This window comes from Belonocnema kinseyi, chromosome 2 (assembly GCF_010883055.1).
Source record: "Belonocnema kinseyi isolate 2016_QV_RU_SX_M_011 chromosome 2, B_treatae_v1, whole genome shotgun sequence".
Lineage (NCBI taxonomy): Eukaryota > Metazoa > Arthropoda > Insecta > Hymenoptera > Cynipidae > Belonocnema > Belonocnema kinseyi.
In genome coordinates this window covers 6,568,121-6,585,621 of record NC_046658.1, presented here as the reverse complement: position 1 = coordinate 6,585,621, position 17,501 = coordinate 6,568,121, and the positions used below count along the sequence as shown (strand labels likewise).

Genomic DNA, 17,501 nt, shown 5'->3' with positions numbered 1-17,501 from the left:
AATATATTGGCTCGGTGGAAAAAGCCTGAAAGGCATAAAATACCACCGAAAACGACCTAAAAAAAATAAAAAGAAGTGTCCCTCGCCTCTAACAAACAAAAAATAAATCAAATAATTTTATATAATATTTACATAAAAAAAAAACCTATCTATAAATATTTATATATAGGTAACACAGATAGATTTATAATACAAATATTTACCTTTTTATGTTTAGTTTAAACAATATCAAACACTAAAGAAAAACTTGGACAATTTTTTGATAATTCAAGTTATCATTTTATCAGTTTTAAAATTCAAATATTCACAACATTGTAGCAAAGAAATTTTTCCGTGAAACCATTTACACACATGTTATCATATTTCCTTTAAAAGACAACATATAATTTAAGCTAAAGTATTTCCATCCAATGGAAACAATTTCAAATTGGTAGATAATTTAAATTTTATGTAGAAAAGTACTAATATTAATATTCTATAAACTATTCCGCAGTTTAAAGAAATGCAAGAAATTGACGATTTTAATGATTTCAATGTTTCGCGCGCTTAATTCTTCTATATGCAATATCAGAATATTAATTCCGTGATTAATACTATCACACCAGATATTTTTTATACTTATATTTCATTACATTATAATAGAATTAATATAATATATAATTAACTATATATGATATTATAATATCATCTCAACAGATATTAATATTGACTGAATATTAATTAGCTGTAAATTATTGTGCTGGAGCTTTAAGCGTTTGAAGTTGAATTTATCTATTAAACCGAAAAAATTTAAACAGCCCTTCAAAATTGGAAAATTTATTTATGAGAATCATTTGAAATAAAACAATTAAAAATTATAAGTACTAACAAGTATAAAATTTTGTGTTAAAACTTTTTGAAATTGCTAGCAATCTTAAATCTTAAAAATCGAAGTCCAAGTAGTCCTGAAAAAAGTATAATATAAACAAATTCTAGGAATCCATAGTTTGTAATTGTTTAATTCCAAATGATTCTCATAAACAAATTTTATAATTTCGAAAGTCCGGAGGCTATTTAAACTTTTTTGGTTTAATAGATAAATCCAACATGAAACACTTCAAAAGTCTAGCACAATCATTTACAGCGAATTAATAATAATATTAATATAATTATAATATCGAAGAAAACAGTGATATAGAGGAGTAATATAGACTAAGGACAAGAGGAACTGTAATATAGACACAGAAATATGTAATGATTTAGTGATTTAATTATCTGTTCAGTTAAAAATTCTAAGAGAGAAAATATGTAGCTTCGTTTTGTATAAATATTTAAGAGGGCAAAAGAATACTGTAAAAACTTGTAAAAGTATACAATGAAGGCAATAAATTCTATTCTATTCTATATATAATTTTAATATCACATACTTAATTATATAAATTATTTTCATTATGTACAATAATATACACAAATGTGTTGCGCGCGCAACCCAGTCATTTATATCGTCTCCCACTATATTCACACGGACATAGTCCTGTGATAAGAATGTGATAAGAATGTAAAACAATTTTCTTATCATACATTTTAATGAAACTTTGGTCATTTTTCCATGAATGTAGTTTATTTTCAATGTTACTTTTGAAGATTTAAAATAAAAATACGCATCCTAGCGAGAAGCGGTCCTAAAAAAATTCGACGATATAATTTAGATGAACAATTTTATTTGTTAAAATGATATTGGAGCTTGTGTCCTTTTTCCAAAAAGTATTTTTTTTTATGTTGAATGTATTTTGATAAGGAAAGTTTATTACAAATTTATAGATAGTTTTTTGGAATTTTGAAAATGCTATAACTTCGGTAATATTTTTTTCATCCCAAATGTCTGAGTAACAAACTTCACCTTCATCTTACGAGACTAAACGAGTTTACCAAAGGCCAATCCAATATGTCAATTCTTTCGAAAGTTATGGTGCTAACAAACTAAAAATCGACAGACATAACCATCCACGAACGGACAGACAGACCGTCAGACAGACACATTCGTAAAGACTTGTTTTGCGGTTTCAGGAAGTCTCAAAACGTGGACATTTGGAAAAAGGGGGGGGGGGGGCGATTTTACATAAATCTAATACCTTCTGTGATGCGAATGTAAAAATAAATTCTAGGGTGGCCGCTTTAATAAAAAATAAGAACATTTCCGGGTATATGACACGTTCGCATTCGCCAACAGTCAACAAATTACAGCAGTCAAAATTGCACTGTGAACAATGCAACTTTGACTGCTTTCATATTGTAACATTATAATTGTAAATCTAAACTTACAAGTTTTATAAGTGACGTTTAAAAGGTTTCGTAAGTGGGACCAGTTTCCATTCAAATTCTCAATAATCTACACGTAGAAAATAGAATGTAGTGAAATCTTTCAATAAAAAAAATTTCAATTAGATTAAGTTCAACTGTATTTTCTGTTTTTAACTTTCACGAAATGGTACAGTTCAAAGATTCAGATGTAGTCCTTCCCATATAAACTCACGTTATCGTTTTCAATACTGTAACTGCACAAATCAAGCAATGAATAAATAAATTGGCTAATTATATAAATTTAACAGATTGTGAGCTATAAAACATGAAAAATAAAGGGAAAAAATTGTTTTAACCGAACACTTTTTAAAAGCAGCAGAGCAATTATTTTATATTGGAAACAGCTTAAAATCCTCAAGATGCTGTAAAATATTATTTTAAAATGTTGAAAATTTTGGAAATTTTTGCAAATCTTTGTAAGTATTGTCTTGCAGTAATGTTTAAAAATAACTTTTTTTCGAATTTCATATGAATTTTAAGAAAATGTTTGTATTATTTCGAAGCCCATTACAATATTCGTAATAAGCTTTCCATTTTGTTTTTATATGCCAAATTCTTTCACAAATGTTGTACATTAGACTGTTAATTGCACCGTTGGCATTTTGCAATTCTAGAAAGAAATTAGTAGACTGCTTTCACTGACTAAAAAAGTAATAACTTTTAGCAAATGCAATCATTGCGGCACTTAATAGGAAAAATGTAAAGTTTTCGATTGACTGAAATTGTGTTAAAATTTGAGACATTCATTCATGCACGGAGAAATTTCTGATTGATAAATTTAGTATAATAACATTTATATTTACAAGAGTTCAATGGCAAGCTTGGATATAGTGGCAAAGTTCGTAATTCTTGCAAGAGCGATATGAAGAAATACTTTTTCCATATCAATCAGAAATATATTCTAAAGTTATTAATGGCCATTGAGAGTTGGAAAGAACAATATTTTTCAACAGCAAAATGCAATTAGAAAAGATTCATATGCATAAAAATAAATAAAATAGTGATGGCAGTAAGTAGCAGTTCAAATAACATAGTTTGCAAAAAAGTTGAGAAAAATTACCATTGTAAATAATAATGGACAGTGAAAAGAAAGAATTGAATTTTTCGCAATGAAAGAGTTTACAAACCGAAATAATACTTTGCGAAAATTCCTATTTAAAATGGGAAATTCATTGCCGAATATCGTCTTCTAATTGCGCCGAGCATTTCCGATGTTACTCGAGGGCCTTGGTAAAACTCGTAATCGTAATTTTGTCAATCCGCAGTGTCCACGAAGTGGCGATTGCAAAAAAATTCTGTAAGTATAAATCAAATATGAGCTAATCTATTTAAAAATTATTTTAACTGGCTTTTCAAGGCTTTTCAAGGATGGTGTGTAATTAAATTATACTTTTATTAATGCTCATTAAATGAACTTTGCTGATACACTACAAAAATATCTTGCACATTCATCAAATACTTGGTGACAACTGCGAGAAATAAATGCGAAGCGCCCTTTTATAGATCCACTTATGCTATCCTTGTATAGTAACATACGTCCCTCATTTTCTAATTGTTCCAGAATCTTCTACATTATCATCGAAAATTTCGGATATATTTTTTTAACATCGCAAACTATAATGCGTCATTAAAAATAACCTTGAAGTTGTTTACAAAAAATTCTTTTTGGAAATGGCGCAACACAAATTTGATGATGTCTTTAGGAATATACTGGAAACATAGGATGAATTACTACATCTGTAGAATATCGGTAATATATCTTCAATATTCCAGAAGATTCAACATCATAGAAAATATTTTTGAACTGTGAATTAAATAAGTTAGCTAGAAAGCAATATATCATCCTCAATTTCTATAAACTATATTAATTTCAATACTGATAAATTTATTTTATCATTCATGATACTTTATTTTATTGTTTCAAGCATGTAAATTAAATCTTTTCAGCATATTACTCTATTATGTGAAACGTGATTTCAACGTTTCTTAGTCAACAATAATATATATGTGGCTGATTTATTTTATAAATTCTAGCAAGAACCTTCAAATCATATGTTCTTCATATCAAATAGTTTATTTAACATCCTAGCTATATCAATATAAAATTCTAAATCCGTTACAGTGATCAACAGTATGTAAAAGGACCTCTTAAAAATCTGTTCGTATTTTTCGAGTCGCTCAATCGCAAAGCCTACTACAATATTACAAATATTACAAATTTTACCAAATTCTTTTTGAATTTAAACATTTATTAATACACAACTTTCTCTTTCTCTCCTTCCCTCCTTCTCTCTCTCTCTCTCTCTCTCGCTCCACTTACCTTTCTCTCTAAGGTATACATGTTGGATATGATTTACTGTCTTTATCTATTAATATATCTCCCTCTTTACCGCAGTGTTCTAGAAGATTCTAAATTATAATTGACACGTAACGTTTTGGCAGTTTAAAAAAAGTAATGTGTCACTAAATATAACCTTGACGTTGTTTATAAAAAAATTGTGCAGTTAATTTAATGAGGCCATTAAGAATACCTCGAAAATATAGCCCATGCTGTGCATAATCTCTCTCTCGAGTCTCGAAATTGTTTCCAGTATCTTATTACATATACCACATCGAGAGGTTGACGGACGTAGCATACGACAAAATAATGAATATCAAACTTTGTCGCTTGACTACGAAAGCGAACTTTTGCGAGCTGTATAAAAGAAGTGATCTCTATACAGAACAAAAGCATAGAATAATGAAATGTGTGCATCCAAGGACCACTGATGCCTGAATGCTTCTGACAGTTTAAACGCGTGTGGCTGTTACATCTAGTCTTCGCTCGCTCGCTACTTGATACCAGAATAAAGCGATAAGGAATTATCTTTCCGCTGCATGAATTTGCAACTATTAGACACGGGAAAAAAGTTGACTATCTTACAAAATTTTGTATTTAAATTGTAAAAACCAATTCGACGTGAAGGCACCATGAAATAGTTCTCTAAAAAATATCTCGCTGTATAGTCGTTATTGCGCATGTAACACTTGGCGTCTGATTAATTTCTTGCATCGGTCGTGCCCCTTGCGATTTCGTAAGGTCACGTGTCGGTAAAAATGTAAAGCTAACAATACATGTATAACTGTTTCATTCTGGAATAAAAAAGTGGCGTCACAAATATCATCCCTCCCGCTTTAGGTGAAAACGTTTTTAATTTCTTTTGATAGACGTCTAGGAGGCGTTCCATATCGAAGGCGAAACTGATGTCATCGATTTTTTTAATTTTTGGATTTCCTATGTCTGTATCTATTGGTCTTAAAAAAATCCCCTCACACAAACTTATATGCAGAAAAGACGGAATTTTCAGAAAATGCAAATTATATTAATAAATTCTAAATTTACAATTGTTTATTTAAAAAACATTTTTAATTATTGTTTTTCAACCTGTATGAAATAATCGATTTTAAAGAATTGAAGATAATAATAATATCTAAAGCCTTCTTAAGTTAACATTAAAACTAAAAGCTGTGTTTTAAGTTATTTTCGAGAGAAATTTTTTTCAAGTTTCTAACTCTCGACGTGCTGCACTGACACGAGGACAGAAACCATCATGGGTCATCGATTTTGATGAGAATCAAATAGGTGAAAGTACATCGGAATCCATTTGGTATAAATTTTTTTAGCTGCCATTGGGTGATTCTTTATGAGATACTAGGAATCTATTAATTAATTAAAAATAACAGGTATAATAAGTGTTAATTAGCATTGACTATAAGCTATTCAGTATGTATCTAGCAATAACTTTAGGTAAAAGAATAATGTTTACTCTTTATGCAATTAAAATTGTTAATATGTATCATTTGTTTATGAAATTATTGTATTATCAATATCTCATAAAGAATTGGTTAATGGCAGATTGAATCCAATAAAAATCGCTAGTCCACGAGGGATATCTTTTCCTTGTCAGTAGAGCGCGTTAAAAGTAGGAAACTCCCAGGTGGAAATGTCGGTAGTGTGCCAGAGTTCCCCACCGGCGTAGTACTGGCCCAGTAATGCCCACCAGTACAGACAGCCGGTAGTTCGCCCAGTACTGGTAGAAAGTTGGCTGCACGACCCGGGCGGCACTATGCCAGTAGTACAAAAATAGACTTTAAAAAACACGTCTACAAATGTTGTCAGGGTGTTTTGAAATGTCGAGACATTGACTATACAATTAAGGTGAAAACATTTTTTTTCTATTACTTTTTTTGAGGAAAATATACTAAGTTCCACCTCCATGAAAAATTTTTAATGTTCAGAAAAAATTACATTGGATGTATGTCTTAATCGTTTTAGAATAGTAAAAAAACACCTAAAAAGCACAACGTTACACGAAGCTTTAAATAAAATTGTTATTTAGAAAATTTTTGAGCAACGTGGTAAAATTTATAAGTTCCGTCGATACAAATTTTAAATGCTCATTAAATGTTATTATCAGAACTTATAAAATGGTCTAAAACGCGAAATTATTATTTTTAGTACTTTACGAGGAATTTTTTATTTCTAAATTGGTAAAAATTGCATTCTTTCCTAATAAAAATAAGATTATTTTATTAAATTTAGCCCTTTTCGATATTTTATATCAACATCTAAGAGAATAGTTTAGAATTCACTAATTCTTCAAAACCCTTTAGATTTGAATTAACTGAATATTATGGCTATTATTTAACAATTTTAGTTCTACTTTGCATAAAATAAATCTATTCCCTCAGAGAGATAGTGTTACATACTAAAATCTTGAAAATGGACTAATTATATTAATTAGACGTAATTCAAGTACAAAATATAATAAATATCATAAATGAGGCTGGGCCAGGGGGCAGGTACGACGAAAATAATATTGACAAGTGCTTAGGTGAAACACGCGTCACAAGTTTCGTCGATAAATGATCGGCAATGTAGAACAGCGGCTTATCTTGTGTACTACATGGAAGAAACTATTAAATATTATTATTATCAATCCAATCGGTATGCAGTTGTCTTGTATTGGTACAGTAGAAACATTGCGTAAAGTCCGTTTCTAGTAGAATGTCAGCGAATAAGAGATTATATTACAACTATCTCTATTTTTATTCAAAATGACTTATTCTTCTTGTTGGATATCTTAAAAGGTAATTTTTCCAGTACATAAAATACCTCAGAAACAAACCAGCGTATTTTCTTATCTTTAAATATTTTGATTTTCATAAAAAGCTGCAGACGGCTTTGCCCTCAGGTGAGGGGCAAAGCCGACGAAATACAGCATGTTAGAAATAATTAAATTACCAAATTATTGTATTTTTATGTGATTAATACTTATAGAAATATGATATAAAATAAGTTAGAACTCGTAATAAGAAAAAACTGGATCAATTCAACATCTTATTACCTTAAAAAAAATCATTAACGTTTAACTGGTTGGCGCTGCCCCCCCCCCCCCTTACCCTACGTTACAATTGCATTGATTAAGTAGTTGTAGTGCAGAAGAATAATTGCATGCTTTAATATCGGGCACAATATGTAGTAGGGTTATCAATATTCATGCCTATGGACAAATTAAACTAAACACTGTAAAAAAAGTTGGTGTAAATTTACATCCTGCGACGATGGAAATTATTTGATCGGTGTGGCATATAGTAAATAGGCAGAATTATGTAAAAATACATCTTTTTCTTCTCAACCTGCGTCCGCCATTAAGAAATACATGCAGAACGTAAATTTCCTGTCGTCAACCGCGAAATTACGTACAGTTCGTAAGTCAACACATTCAGTCAAAATAATATTTGAAGGTTCAGTCACCCTAAGCTTTTCCGTTATACTCAAAAGTCATTTACGGTCGTTAAGAATAATATTTTATATAATTACATAGTATTATATGTATAGTAGTATATTATACATAATAGCATCATTATGTAATAACCTTTTATAAATTTCAAAGTTGGCCAAAATCATAAAAGAACCTTAAAATGTATTTGACGTACAAACCAATAAACGAAATGCGCACCAAATGGTAAATAGCCGTTCGGGCGTCTCCGGAACTTATCGTTTGGCACGACTTGCACTCGCTAGTCCCGAATGCTCAAAATTGACGTCCTGCAAATAATTCTGCAGCGTTCGCCGTCTGCGCAGAGTTACTCCCTCGCGATAGAAAAGAACACATCTTCAAAATTGACATACCCTTTCGTAGACTTAACGCCCCAAGTAAATTTATCACCTTACGTAAATTTACTATGTCTGACACTAATCGCATAATTTCCATCATCGGACACAGTAATTTTACAGTCGACTGTAAATTGAACAGCCTCCTTTTTATTTTAACATTGTAACGTTAAGTGAAATTACACTAGATTGCAAATAAGTACTAAAGTATCGTAAATTAATCAGGTTACATATTATAATTTGAAAATATAATGCACGTATAATTACTAGCTGATTGTAAATATCACCAAAGATTTTTTACAGTGTAGTCAGATGTCAAAATTTTTACAATCTTACATTAAAGTATACAAGGTTAAAGTATCAGTTTAAACACTTTTTAAAATTCCTATCACGTCTTGTTCAGCCGGTACTAATTGCGAAAAAGGGTATAAAGTCCATTTTTTTCATAAATCTGACTTGATGGAACATTTTCGTTGCCCATGCTGATCAGTATAAATAATACCGATGTCCTTTAGTCGCAGAAAATTCAATTTACCATACACCATCCACATTTACTTATTTTCATTTTCCAAATCAAAAATTAAACGTTCCAGAATTTTTTCTAATATAAATATTGCAACACAAACTGTTGGACGCAAATCGAACGTTATGAAATCAGGATGTCAAGCGTTTAAAATGAAATAGTGCACGCTAATGAAACTTAAGCAAAATGCAACAGAAATAGACATACAGTTATATCAGTTGTGTAGGTACTTGTGTATCTTGTATTAAAAAATACCAGAACCTCATACGCGTGCTTGGCGCGCGTCCAATTCTTTTACATGCAATTATTTTATTCAAAGAAGAAGTTCAATAAAATACTCCGCATCGGTGCCCCCTGAAGGTGCAGATCAAATAATTACGCAACTTTAAACATTTGTATGCAACTTTAGAAAAACAATCTAAAAGTACGGCGCGTTTAACACTTATGTTCCTATCTGTTCTGACCTAAGATTATTTTATTCCAAAAAAGGTGCTGTCATACCCACAATTTTAGTTCAAAATTTTATAGAAATACATAATAAATAATTCAGTAAATAAAAATAAAAAACGAAAGGTAGAAACTGATGAAAAAGGTTATAAAAATAATCAGTAAACTCATTGTAAACTACTGACAAAGACAAATTTATATGAAAAAATTTTCAATAAACATTACACTGTAAAAAAAAAGATGTGTGTATAATCACAAACTTTCGGAAAATTACATACACTGTTAGAAATATCTGATTGAATTTTCAACCACATGTTGTTGAAGTTTTATGCAATTAATGTTGTTGAAATTCCAACTACTTCTGATAGTCTGAGATCCCACTGTGCATTTTCGAAGATGAGAAGTTAACGTGATAAAAGTTAGTGGAAATGAAAGCTGGCACGCAGACGATTAAGAATTTGTACCCTTGCCAGTGCCAAGTCGCTCAAAGGTGCGATAAAATCGGACTCTTAGCGGCAAATGCATTCAATAATCACCTCGTGTGTAGCAACGCAATAAAATCTGTAACACATTGCAGGAGTTTATTAGTACTTTCGGACATTGGAGTATTGTCACCCTCCACCCACTCAAGAACCCCCGGTAAAAAGGCCTAAAGGGCGTGATTGCAGTTAACTAAGAGTATATAGTAAGCAACGCGATATGAAAAGAACTAAATGAAAGCTGAAATCCCTCTGTAAACGAAAAACTCAGCTTGCCAAGGCTCAAGGTCAAACAAATATACTGTAAAGGTATTTCTTTGCGGAATTTATTTGCTTTCGCTGCAATATTTTAGTCGGGAGGCTAACGTAAGAAGAGGCTTTAATTCCTTCAGTAGGCGGAAAAAACTTGCGAATGGATTAACCTTTTTCAACAATACCATTATCCTGTGAGCATACAGTAGCAGTGTTATTGAATGGGACCCGAGGCATTTTTGTAAATTTGATTCTGAAAGGAAAGTTGACAATTGGCTTCGGAAAGCTTATTTTTAACTATTCAGTTAGAGTGTGATGATAAATACTGCCATTGAAGTAAATTAATTATTAAAAGATATCATTATTGTTTATAAGTTTTTCCTCCTGAAGTAATGCTACATAATTATAACGCAAACACTTTATAATACATAACGGATTTGTTTTGATTCATAATTGTAGGTATAAATACATTTTTTTTAAATTTCTTATTCTTTATAGAAATTGTCTTCTGAAGTGATGTTCCACTGCTATAATGTATCAGTTTTCTGATACGTACGGTTTAAATTTATATTGTAGATCACACATTGAACTAAAACGTTTAAACAATTTATTATACTTTATAGCAATGTTAACCAACAATATATTCAAAACAATTAGTGAAAGTAGGCATATATTATATTAAGATGTTACCTTAAAAGTTAAGAGAATCTTAGAAAACTTATTCCTTTGAAAGTTGTGTTTTAAAGTTAAAACAAAATTATTTGAAAAAAAGTTTTAAAAAAAAATTGGTAAAGAAAAGGGTGGAAAAAATTGTTTGAGGCTAAATTTCAGAAAAAATAAAAATATTGAAACCAAACAATTGTTTGACAAATTGAGGGGCTGGATCGCACAAGGGCGTATAGAATTTTCTCGTGCGAAATCATAGTCCCCTGGAGGCTTCAAAAACTGACTTTTTTTAAAAGCTTGATTTTAATCCGTTTTTCACTTCGACTCGTGCTCAGTGCTTCAGTTTTGGAAATTTTTTAATGAAAATTTCAAGGACTCTACTTTAAGATGTCCTTCGATTGACAATATGATAGGAATTCAAAACCGTTGTTTTCAAACATTATTATTAATCTTTTTCTGATGTTCGGCGCGAATCGTACACTTGTAACTTCCAGCGTTTCGTTTAGCGAGGAAATTTTGAGCAGGCTAATACTTCTCGCGACAATAATTCGAAGAAAGGTATATTGAAGTTTTTTGGAAAGTTTCAGATCAGAATATTGAATATTTTAGGAGTAGTTACGATTTTAGTGAACGTCAGCGCTGGAGTTTTCGTGCGTATCAAAAGCTCCGTGGCGTACAGCCGTACGCCACTAAGTGTCTCGCCAATGTATGGCTTATAAATTTGATAAAACCTAAATCTGTTAATAAATAAAAATACAAAAAATTAAGTTTACTGAATATAAATCTATTTTATTAAATTTTCGATGTATTTTAAAATAAAGTAGACAGTTTATTCTTCATCAGAAGAAAGAATCGAGTCGTCTTTGGTTTTATTTCTCGTTATCAAGGCAAAGCATTCATTAAAAAACGCTTGTCCTTTTGGTGTGCGGTATTTCAATAAACTCTTCACGTCTTTCATTTTGGCTTCAGTTATTCCAATGATTGAAGGGGGATTTCTTTCTAACCCCGCGACTTTCAATTTCGTTTGAGTTTTAAAGATGGAGACATTCGTTTCTGTGTAATTCTCAAAAATGTCCACATTCCCGTTTGGCAGATAGTGAACTACATAAGCTTTACTTATCTTCATACCTTCAGGATGCGATACAGTTTTCTTAAAGGATTTTTCATAATCATTCAAAATGTTACCACCAGACTGTACCATAGTGAATGGAGGATCTCGAGAGTTTTTTATTAATTTAATGTACTCTTCTGCTGTTTCTATGCGTTCTAGCTTCTTCTTTTTCTGTGAATGCATTCCAAAATTACGGTCGCATTGACAATATGACTGACCCCGAATTGGAAAGACATGTCAGATGTCGACACCCAATTGCATGGAAGGTGTAACAAGATAGGCAAATACTGTGTGATTCTTATTTTGTCCACCATATGCATCAGAAAAAAGAACAATCTTTTTGTGATAATAAGTATCAAATTCTTGTTGTATTGCATGATGGAGAAAACTGCATACAGTATTTGCCCCTTTTTCGACATTTCCCTCTGATATAGGATACATATAGCTCTGTACGGAACCATAAACATGAGCGTTAAATAAATAAAGTCACAACAATCGTTTGTAAAACTGTTCATAACCGGAATTTTGGGTAACGCAAGATTCTGAGCAGAATCAAAGTCGCAGCAGAGAACCCCTTCCTCAGACATCAGCTTATTTCTCAAAATTCTATATTCTTGTACCTCTTGTTGGTGAATCGCGATTTCACGAGATTCCACGTTCTTCGAATCACTTTCGTAACATGTGCTGCACACGTCAGTACGTGGTAATCTGAAAGTAAAATTCACGTTTCGATTGAAGTATTTTGCGTATGTGGACTCATCTATTAAATCTTTCTCAACGAGATCCTGCGAGATCCTGCGTTACACTTATTTCCCTGTACTTCTCGCAATCTTTTCTCCGACAAATTTAAACAACTCATTAAACACTTTGTACATACGACGATTACACTGTCATCAGTAGCAAATAAAAAAGTCCAAGTTACTAATCTTGAAACCTTGTGAGCATTAACTTTTTTTGGATCATTGATCTTCATCAAAGTACTAAGAAGGATGGATTGCTTATGATAATCTCCCAATTCCCAAAATTTGGAATGCAACTTCTCTTGTGCAGATATTGCAATACTTTCGCAGCATTTTCTTTTGCAACAAGATTGTAAGGGAGTGATAAGTTTCTTTGACATAATTACCTTTTCGGGATTTTCTTATCTTAAAATGCATTCTTCTCCCCACAAGTAAATTTCAAACTTACAGATTTTATCTTCCATTTTTTTAAATTTTATTAAGCACAAAACAATTTCTTTGAAATATTCATCATTTTAAAATGAAAAACGATCAATAATTTTGTATATAATTTTCCTAGTGTATGATTTAATTCATTCTATAAAATAACGATTTCTGAAAAATGTAATCAATGAAAACAAAATCACAAAAATTTATCTCGTGCAAAATCTATAAAATACCAATTTTATTTACTGTTTATTTAAAATTGGGACTTTATAGAACCGTAAAACATTAATTGTTTGAATCGACAGATTATTAAAAGGTATACCTTGTTCTTAGAAGTTTTGCGTACATTTTCCGCCCATGTACTCTCGTCTCTTTTTCATTTTCTGCCTCGAATCGCCACAGGTATATTTTCCATTTTAAAATAACAATAGAAAATTTGTGACTAGATTTATTATTAATAAGTACAAGAGCTATTCATATTTTTTAAGCTTACAATTTAATTTAATGTGCACTGTCCAGATCATAGTTAAGGATTGAATGATCTGCTTTCTTTTTGAAATAGATCTAGACAAAGTGCAAGAAAATTTGTGCATATTTAAGATCGCTTACGATTTAAGCCAAATGTCCGTGTAAACATTAGGTGTACTTTAAAGTATCCTACATTTAAATTTAAAGAAACCGGAAAAATACATTCAAAATTAAATAAAATTCATGAATATTTTGTTAACTTATTTTTGTTTAACTATTATTCACTAAAAAATTTCATAATATCATATTATAGGCAAAAACTCTCTAGCGAGAGAACGTGGCACAGCGGAGTGGATAGTAAGCTAGAAAACTCCATCGCTGACGTTCACTAAAATCATAACTATTCCTAAACTATTAAATATTTTGATCTGAAACTTGCCGAAAAACTTCATTATACCACGTACTGACGTGTGCAATACATGTTACGAAAGTGATGTGAAAAACGTGAAATCCCCTGAAATCGCGATTCACAAACAAGAGGTACAAGAATATAGAATTTTGAGAAATAAGCTGATGTCCGAGGAACGGGTTCTCTGCTGCGAATTTGATTATGCTCAGAATCTTGCGTTACCCAAAATTCCGGTCATGAACAGTTTTACAAAAGATTGTTGTGGCCTTATTTATTTAACGCTCATGTTTATGGTTCCGAACAGAGCTATATGTATCCTATATCAGAGGGAAATGTCGAAAAAGGGGCAACTACTGTATGCAGTTTTCTCCATCATGCAATACAACAAGAATTTGATACTTATTATCACAAAAAGATTGTTCTTTTTTCTGATACATATGGTGGACAAAATAAGAATCACACAGTATTTGCATATATTGTTACACCTTCCATGCAATTAGGTATCGACATCTGGCATGTCTTTCCAGTTCGGGGTCATTCATATTGTCAATGCGACCGTAATTTTGGAATGCATTCGCAGAAAAAAATGAAGCTAGAACGCATAGAAACTGCAGAAGAGTACATTAAATTAATAAAAAAACTCTCGAGATCCTCCGTTTACTATGGTACAGTGTGGTGATAACATTTTGAATGATTATGAAAAATCCTTTAAGAAAACTGTATCGTATCCTGAAGGTATGAAGATAAGTAAAGCTTATGTAGTTCACTATCTGCCAAACGGAAATGTTGAAATTTTTGAGAATTACACAGAAACGAATATCTCCATCTTTAAAACTCAAACGAAATTGAAAGAGGCGGAGTTAGAAAGAAATCCCCCTCCAATCATTGCAATAACTGAAGCCAAAATGAAAGACGTGAAGAGTTTATTGAAATACCGCACAACAAAAGGACAAGCGTTTTTTAATGAATACTTTGCCTCGATAACGAGCAATAAAGCCAAAGACGACTCGATTCTTTCTTCTGATGAAGAATAAACTGTATACTTTATTTTAAAATACATCGAAAATTTAATAAAATTTCCTCGCTAAACGAAACGCTGGAAGTTACAAGTGTTCGATTCTCGCCCAACATCAGAAAAAAATTAATAATAATTTTTTAAAACAATGGTTTCGAATTCCTATCTTATTGTCAATCAAAGGACATCTTAAAGCACATTCCCTGAAATTTTCATTAAAAAATTTCAAAAACTGAAGCACTAAGCATGAGTTGAAGTGAAAAACGGATTAAAATCAAGTTTTTCAAAAAAGTCAGTTTTTTGTTTTATTTCGAAAACTAAGAAAGTTACAACTTTTTGTCTAGAGGAAAAAAGATGCACAATAAAATTTCACGTCCAGATATGTCCTTCAAAAATTTTAGATCCAAAATTTGTTTTAAAGCCTCCAGGGGACTATGATTTCGCACGAAAAAATTCTATACACCCTTATACGATCCGGTCCCTCAATTGTTGAAAAAAATTTTTTACCGTTTTTCAACCAAATATTTTTCTCATAGATCTGTAGAACAACTTTCAAATTATTGTGAATTGTGGGTAATTAAGAAATTGCTCACTTCTTTGTATACTTTTCACTTGCAGTGTGGTAAATATTTCCGTTAATGAGGAAGATTAAGTATTTGAAAGAATACTTATTACTTCTAACTAATTTCTCCTGACTTGTGTGAACAATTTTAAAAAAATTAGGTGTTGCTTTCTGTTGATATTTGCAGGTTATAATACATCGTTTGAAAAATGAATTATTGTGCATAGTACTTTCAAAGAGTCTATAATCCAATCTAATCTATATTTACTATTTAAAAAATTATATATTTAATATCTAGTACATTTCACAGAACGATTTTTAGAAAAAAAAAGATTGTTTCAAACATTATCATCTCATATTACAACTAAGTAACTGAAAAGTTAATTGTTAATGAAATAAACGTGGAATATTAATATTCTAGGTATACACATATATAGATACACATTAGTGCACACATACAGACGTTTATATCACAAGACCATTAAAAAACTTATTATCACGTCCAGGACTCATTTTATGGAGAATTTTCAGAACATTAATTTTAGCTCAGACATAATTGCAAATAGGAGAATTTTTAGCCTCATCAAAGAAGAATTCATCGTAAACTTTTGCACATTATATAAAACTCTATAATACACGTACAATTAATATACATATACAGGTTGCATGCAAACGAATAAAAGTAAAATATCGCTGTCCTAAATAAATTCTAAATATTTATGAATAAATACATATAAACATACATACATGCATGCACACATACGCGCGCACGCGCGTGTGTGTGTGTACACCCCCCTCCCAACTGAGTTAAGTTAAGCTCAACTAAAAAACTCAACTAAAAACGAAAACATTTGTAAGAAAATAGTTGCATCCTCAATAAAAACAGATTTATTGTAAACTAAATAGTTGAATTTTCAAGAAATAATGGAATAGTGTCATTTTTAGTTGAAAAAGTTATTTTAGAATAAAAACAACGAATTTTCCACAAAATTGTTAAATTTTTAAGCCAAAAGATATATTTTAAACTAAAATTATGAATCTTAAAAAACATTGGTTTTACCAATGAATATAATAATTTAATTTTGATCAAAATAGTTTAATTTTTAACGAAATAGTTCAATATCAACCAAAAATATGAATTATAAACAATAGAGATAACTTTCAACCAAATTCTTGAATTTCCAAGTTAAAAAAGATTTTAATTTGAAATTAAAAAAAAAATTTAATTTAACTAAAAGACTCGCATTTTCTATTAAAAAATTTAAATTATCAACCAAACTTGAAGTCATTACATTTTCGGTTAGAAGTTCTACAAAAAAAACGCAAATTTGTAACAAAATACATGAATTAATAAAAAAAAATTTAAGCTGAAACAATGAATTATCTACAAAATATTTGAATTTTTAACCCAGAAATACGATTTTTTAACAGAAAATGTAATTCCTTACCATATAGTTAAATTTTCAATAAAACATTGTAACTTTTAACCAAATTGTGGAATTTTCAATCAAAAATATACATTTTAAACAAAAAGTTCATTGTCAACGAAATAGTTTAAATTTTACCAAATTGTTAGGTTTTTAAGTAAAAAGGCGATATTCATACAAAACGATTCAATTTCAAACTGAAATGATCAATATTAAAAAAAATAATTTTCTAAAAATGTTTCAACTTTAAACAAAGTTGTTAATTTTCTAGCCAAAAAATAAGAATTCTTAAATAAAAATATAATAGTTGATATCCCAACCAAAAAAGTTTCAATTTAAAATAAAAAACAGATCAACTCGCGGACAATTGTCCAGGAGTGGTCCCGAAGGAATTAACCCCCAAGCGGTGGTGTGAAAACCGTGCCGAAAGCTGAATGGCACCTGGGTGAGGTGTCTAGAACGGTGACTCTGGGATACTG

The 17,501-nt window shown here is 30.6% G+C and overlaps 1 protein-coding gene across 5 annotated transcripts in view; it reads right to left on the bottom strand.

The window, feature by feature from the left end:
• LOC117168235 (tumor protein p53-inducible nuclear protein 2) overlaps window positions 1–17,501 on the bottom strand; it is a 131,633-nt gene that overhangs the window by 77,109 nt on the left and 37,023 nt on the right. Inside the window, exon 1 of one of the 5 annotated variants that reach the window (XM_033353724.1) lies at window positions 4,872–4,906. The exons of 3 other annotated variants lie outside the window; for them this stretch is intronic. The gene's annotated coding sequence lies outside the window, so the exon portion shown is untranslated. Of the gene's footprint in view, window positions 1–2,301; window positions 2,360–4,871; window positions 4,907–17,501 lie in introns of those variants that run through there. One more of the 5 variants, XM_033353725.1, reaches the window with a different exon arrangement.